The following is a 6,579-nucleotide window of genomic DNA, read 5'->3' as shown; positions in this document are numbered from 1 at the left end:
AAGAAAGAAAGAAAGAAAGAAAGAATAGGATGGATGATAGATAGTTATAGAGCCCCCATGGTCCCACCCCTTTTTTTAGGGGCGGGAGGTTTGAAGTTAGCAGGACTCCATTTTTTTGGGGGGATCTGCGCCTCCAGTCCAGGAGCAAGACCCTTCCTTTTATATATATCTTTTTCTTTCATTCCCAGTGTTAATCTATTCATTTCTGCCCATTCAAATCTTCTTCTTTTTTTCCAATTACCTTTCCCTCTATCGGTATCTTGTCACTTTTCCGATTCGGAGCAAATACAATTCTAGCTGCTGTTTGTTGCATGCATGACATCCAAGAGCAAGACCCCTTGAAATGGGGGCGGGGAGAAGAAGATGGGGGGCGGGGGCGGCGTGACCCCGAGCAAAAAAAAAAAAAACCAAGCTGGAAAAAGACGGGGAGGGGGCGCAGATGGGGGAGGGGGACACTTCTCTTTCCATGCCCCCCGACTCCTTGGCCATAGGCGCCCCCTCCCCACCCCCTCAGCTGGTCCCGGGCTGAGGGAGAGACAAAGAGGGGTCTCGGCGCGGAGGGGGCGTGACCTCGCCTGAGGGGAGGGGGGGACTAAGGAGGAGGAGGAGGAGGAGGAGGGGCCCCTCCGCTCCCCGCCCGGCCGCGCGCGCTCGATCCCTGGGATTGGTTTCGAGTGACGCCACCGCTTTATTTTTACCCCGATGACCTCATCGCCGCCTGCCGCTGCCCTCCCCCCATCCACCCCTTTCCCCTCCCCTCTCCCCGCGCTGCCTCCTTCCTGCCCGCCTTCCAGCCGAGGCTGCAGCCCGGACTCGACGCCTCCAGCTGGGCAGCAGCTCGCCGGCAGCCCTTTTTTCCCCCTCTCTCACCCTCTCCCCTGCTCCGTCCTCTTCCTCCTCCTCCTCCTCCTCCTGCTGCTGCTGCTGGGAGGAGCCCCTCACTCGGCCTCGCCTCCCGCGCCCGGAGGGGAACGGTAGGTTTTGAAGGGGGGGCGTGAGGGACGAGGTGGGGTCGGCGCGCCGGCTTTTTTTTTTTTTTTTGCTCTTTCCTTCGCCCCCCCCCCAGGAGCCGGGACTGTCTCGCTTCTCCTCAAGCGCTTCCTCGCCTCCTCCTCCTCCTCCTCCTCTTCCTCCGCCTGGCTTGCTTTTCTGCCTTGGAAGACCCGGTGGGAAGAGGGGTTTCCCTCAGGTAGCTGAGTGGGGTAGGCGGGGCGTACAGGTAGCCCCCTTACCTGAGGCAGCCGTTGGCACCGGGAGGCGAGGGGAGGGGGATGCCCGCCAGGTGCGCGCTGCCTCGCTCGCTCGCTCGCTCTCCGACTTCGAGGAATCGGCCTGGACGGAGCGATAGAGGAGCCCCTCATGCGGGAGGCTTCGGGGGTGAGGAGGCGGGAGGGGGCTCCCTTCTGCCTCCCCCCCACCCTGGGCAGCCCTTCTGGCTTTGGGGAAGGACCCCCCAGTTCCGCATCTTTCACCCACCCACACACACACACACACGCGCACACGGGTATATGGTTCCGCTGGCTGCCCTTCATTTGCTGGAAAACGGGCCGGTCCTTTACATCGTTTACATTTATTTGAGGGGGTCCGGAGGCGGGACGGACTCCCCTCTGCCCTCCCCCCTCAACCTGGGCAGCCCCTCTGATTTTTGGGAAGGACTCCCCCTGTTCCGTGTCCTTCGATCAGAAAACGAGCATCTTTTACACAGAGAGAGAGAGAGAGAGAGAAGGGTATATGGTTCCGCTGGCTGCCCTTCATTTGCTGGAAAACGGGCCGGTCCTTTGCACCATTTAAATTTGGGGGGCTCGGTGGGAGGGGCAGCTCCCTTCTGATATCCCACCCATCCCCACCTGGGCAGCCTCTGGGTTTTGGGGAAGGACCCCCGCTCCGTATCCTTGGCTCAGAAAACAAGAATTTTTCACACACACACACACACACACACACACACACACACACAGAATCCCTCCCTCCCTCTCTCTCTGTCTCTCTCTCTCTCACACACACACACACACTCACACGGGTATCTGGTTATCTTGGCTGCCCTTCATTTGTAGGTCGGTCCTGTACACGATTTAAATTTAGGCGCTGCACGGGCTTTGTCCTTTCAAATAAGGTTAGGATGGTTAGACAGGCTGGAGGTTTGGGCTAGGCTAGGCTAAGGCAAAGCCGAGCGAGGCTTGGGAAGACCGCGCTTTTGTCGCGTTTTAAAGCCCTGTATTTCTGAGTTGTGGCAGGCGGTGTTAATGGGCTAGTTGGCTGCAGTGCAAACCCTCCACCGACTTCTGTTGCCTGCCGAGGCTTCGTGGATGGGAAGCATTTCCGTTGCATAAACCCGACCTGCCGACAAACATGTTGTTTTGCAACCGTAATAAGATACCTTTGCAAAGAAAGGACAAAGTGGCAACTAATAAAAGCCTCACTCCTCAGCCTAAGTATGGGATTTTTGGAGGGGTGGGTGGGATGAGGGGACTACCCCCTGTGTCCAATTGCTGTGTTAAGAGTCCTGTTACCTTTTTTTTTTTTTTAACACCATTGGATGAACGCCTTGTGAACTTGTGAATCAGACCGAAGAGAAAGTGAAATACTTTTTGTATAATTGTGGCAAGGTGAATTTACCTGGATGGCTGTAGAATAGTTTGACATTATGCTGTTAAGATCATTTTTTGTTTTAAAATGGTGGGCATTCTTGGTTTCTAAAGTGCTTTGCTTGTGTTTGTGTGTGTGTGTGTGTGTGTGTGTTCATTCCTCTACACACACACACACACCTTTAGGTCAGTGTTGACTCCTGATTACTAGTCTCTATAGGTTCATGGCAAGATTTCAAAAGTTGTTTCCCCTTGCCTCCTCCCCAAGGCTGGGAGAGCACATAGTGATTGGCCCAGTTACCTGGTTGACTATGGAATTTAAAGTGGGGCTAGAACTGGTTTCTCTAGCTCGGTGCCTTAGCCTGAGGACCCAGATTGTTGGGGGCAATAGGCTGACTCTATAAACTGGTTAGAGAGGGCTGTAAAGCATTGTGTATAAGTCTAAGTGCTATTGTCTGCCTCCTTCCTTCCTTCCTTCCTTCCTTCCTTCCTTCCTTCCTTCCTTCCTTCCTTCCTTCATTCATTCATTCATTCATTCATTCATTCATTCATTCATTCATTCCTTTATTCCTTTCTCATTCTCCTTCTGAGTGGCCAGTGGTTAAAATGCAGTATTGCAGGCTAACTCTGCCCACAGCCTGGAGTTCGATCCTCACCAAGCTCAAGGTTGACTCAGCCTTCCCTCCTTCCGAGGTGGGTAAAATGAGGACCCAGATTGTTGGGGGCAATAAAAAAACTCTGTAAACTGCTTAGAGAGGGTTGTAAAAGCACTGTGAAGCGGCATACAAGTCTCAGTGCTATTGCTATTGCTAACCACTACCCCAAACTGAATCTTCGCAAGCACGCCTTCATTATTTTTTTTAAATGAGCATGGGTTTATAGTGAATGTTTCAATAGATCTTAATTCAAAGGGACTGAGAAAGAAAGAAAATGACTGAGAAAGGAGGGGAATGTACATAGATGTGTAATCCTGGTGACTGTGGGTACTTGTGTATGCCATTCACCTTCCTCTGATGGTTTTTCCTGCTCCTTAATGGTGTCTTAAATGGTGAGGTGATCCTGCAGGTGACTGCTAAGGAGGACCTCACCAGACAGAGAAAAGAAGAGAAGAATAGAATAGAATAGAATAGAATAGAATAGAATAGAATAGAATAGAATAGAATAGAATAGAATAGAAAATATGGAATAGAATATAATAGAAAATATGGAATAGAATGGAATGGGATAGAGAATAGAATAGAGAATAGAATAGAGAATAGAATAGAACAGCAGATAGAATAGAAGAGAGGTGAAGAGAAGAGAGAATAGCATAGAATAGAATAGAGAATAGAATAAAGTAGAATAGAATAGAAAATAGAAGAGAAGAGAAGAGAACAGAGTAGAATAGAATAGACCAGACCAGAATAGACCAGACCAGACCAGACCAGAATAGAATAGAATAGAATAGAACAGAACAGAACAGAACAGAATAGAATAGAATAGAATAGAATAGAATAGAGAATAGAGAATGGAATGGGATAGAGAATAGAATAGAGAATAGAATAGATAATAGAATAGATAATAGAATAGATAATAGAATAGAACAGAATATAGAACAGAACAGAAGAGAGAATTGAAGAGAATAGAGAATAGAATAGAAAATAGAAGATAAGAGAATTGAATAGAGAATGGAAGAGAAAATAGAAGATAAGAGAATTGAATAGAGAATGGAAGAGAAAATAGAATAGCAGAGAATAGAGAATGGAACAGAACAGAACAGAACAGAACAGAACAGAATAGAATAGAATAGAATAGAATAGAATAGAATTCTTTATTGGACAAGTGTGATTGACACCAAAGGAATTTGTCTTCGGTGCATAGGCTCTCAGTGTACATCAAAGATAGAAGTGATAAATCATGATCATAGTCATCATAAGAACATTTATCATGGATCATAAGATACAACACTTAGTGATACTCATATGATACTATGTAAGCAATCAAAACCATACTAGGAAACTAAATAACACAATATAAATCGTAAAGATACAAGCAACCTAGTTATAAGTCATAAGTAGAAAAGGAGATAGGTAATAGGAAGGATGAGAAGAATAATAGTAATACAGTCTTAGTAAGTAGTTTGATAATGTTGTGGGAATTAGTTGTTTAATAGAGGGGTGGAATGGGGGAAAGGACGTGAAAATAGGAGATTAAGGAACACAGAGAAGAGATTTGCTCATAGATGCAGAAGGATCCATTTGCTTACCCTGAAGGGGCTTCCTCAGAAGCTGATCAAGCCATAACTCAGGCTTCCTTCTTCTCATTTCCCACCTGATGCAGGAACTCAAAGCTTGAGCATCAGTAGAGAAAGTTTTATTGAGTATTATCCTCTACTTAAATCAATTCAGGTGAGTCCCAGTTATCCCTTAGAACTGAATTGTTCCCAAATGGAAGCCATTCATCTGAATTCTCTTATCCTCTAAAAACTTTAAAATGCTTTATTTGCTTTCAACAATCAACCCATGGAACACCTTGCCTTCAGAAGTTGTGGGAGCTTCATCACTGGAGGTTTTCAAGAAAAGATTGGACTGCCATTTGTCAGAAATGGTGTGGGGTCTCCTGCTTGTGCAGGGGGTTGGACTAGATGATCTACAAGGTCCCTTCCAACTTTGTTAATCTATTAATTTTTCATGTGTTCTGGAAACTTCCTCTGTCCTTCTATAAAATTTATTTGTTCAGTTCTGGAGGCTGGATATCTTTCAATAGTTTCTATGAACTATCTCGTACCCACCCATCCTTTCCCCTACTTATTTCTTCTGTAGATCTGTTTTAAAAGAAGTTTGATTTCTTATCGTATCCTTCCCTCATTTAGAGGCATTTCAAATTGCTAGTAAATTTAATCTGCAAGACTTGGAATTAGATGTGATGTTTCAGGTCTAAAATAATGGAGTAGTATAGAATAAAGTAGAATAATTACTTCTTGCGCTTGGAAATGATTTTTATAAGTGTTATCCAAAGATTACATAATCTTGTTTTGCAGCAGCATCACCTCCTAAATTCATGTTCAGCAATCAGCTAAAATCCTGGAACGTTTTTCATATTCCCATTTACTGTCAAGGCACTCTTTATGTAACTTGGGGAAGACAAAGTTTGCAACTTGAGGAAGACAATTTGAGAAATTTGTCTTTTTCTTGTTCAACTTCCATTCAATTTTTTATTCTATCCAAGTCACTTACTTATTACTACTGTATGTTTTATCTTCTTAGTTGCAAATAATTTTAGGCTAGCTGGAATTTTATAAGTATTCTCTTGGTTATTTAAATCTTTGGAAAATTCACACACATGAAAATGTTCCTGTTTTTTTTTTTTAAGGAGGAACCACTGGGATACATCCTTGAGGGCATGTTTCCCAGCAGCCCCAAGTTACTACAATTCATCAGTATTTATCAGTTTCCTACCCAAATGCCATAAATATCAGATGCATCCTTGTTAAATGCACCCTTCAAATTAAAATTATTTCAACAACTTTCTCATATTCCACTAAAGGAAGTTGATTTTTAGATAAGAGAGAGAGAGGGAAGATTGGTCTCAAGGAATTTATTGTCGACAAATCTCTACTTGTTCTGATTTCTGTTAAATGTAGTTTATTATCAAGATGTTATACAATACTGTATTTTTAGGGGGGGAAAGGTAATTAAATGGGCCACTGGAATTTTATAAGCATGACAAAAAAACCCAGCATGTGGTACTTATTCCAGATGTTTTGATCTAAACCGAAAGTCTCTTTTTTTACTTGCTTTTTAATAAATAGTCTTTTCCAAGATGCTTAAGCCACTGTAGGTATCAACAATTAGCTAAATGTGGCTGATCCCGCAAATATTAAGCTGAGGTAAACTTGGTTACTCTTGGGAGTTTACTAATGGGACTGGTAAACTAGTAATTAATATACTCTCAGTCTAATTTATAGCCTTTGGAAGTTGGGAAAATGTCATGATGATGAAAATTGATGACAAGCCAC

General features: G+C 44.5%; 1 protein-coding gene across 1 annotated transcript in view; it reads left to right on the top strand.

Moving 5' to 3' along the window:
- The first annotated feature begins 743 nt into the window (after positions 1 to 743).
- Positions 744 to 6,579, top strand: part of DUSP16 (dual specificity phosphatase 16) — a 53,761-nt gene continuing 47,925 nt past the window's right edge. The window contains exon 1 of the mRNA XM_087969533.1: positions 744 to 974. The gene's annotated coding sequence lies outside the window, so the exon portion shown is untranslated. The remainder of the gene's footprint in view (positions 975 to 6,579) is intronic.

The sequence above is a fragment of the Notechis scutatus genome, chromosome 6 (genome assembly GCF_049901735.1).
Source record: "Notechis scutatus isolate UNSWTSFEM ecotype Mainland chromosome 6, rNotScu1.2, whole genome shotgun sequence".
Taxonomy (NCBI): Eukaryota; Metazoa; Chordata; class Lepidosauria; order Squamata; family Elapidae; genus Notechis; species Notechis scutatus.
Note: the sequence above shows the minus strand (reverse complement) of the source record. Positions and strands in the feature narration are given on the sequence as shown.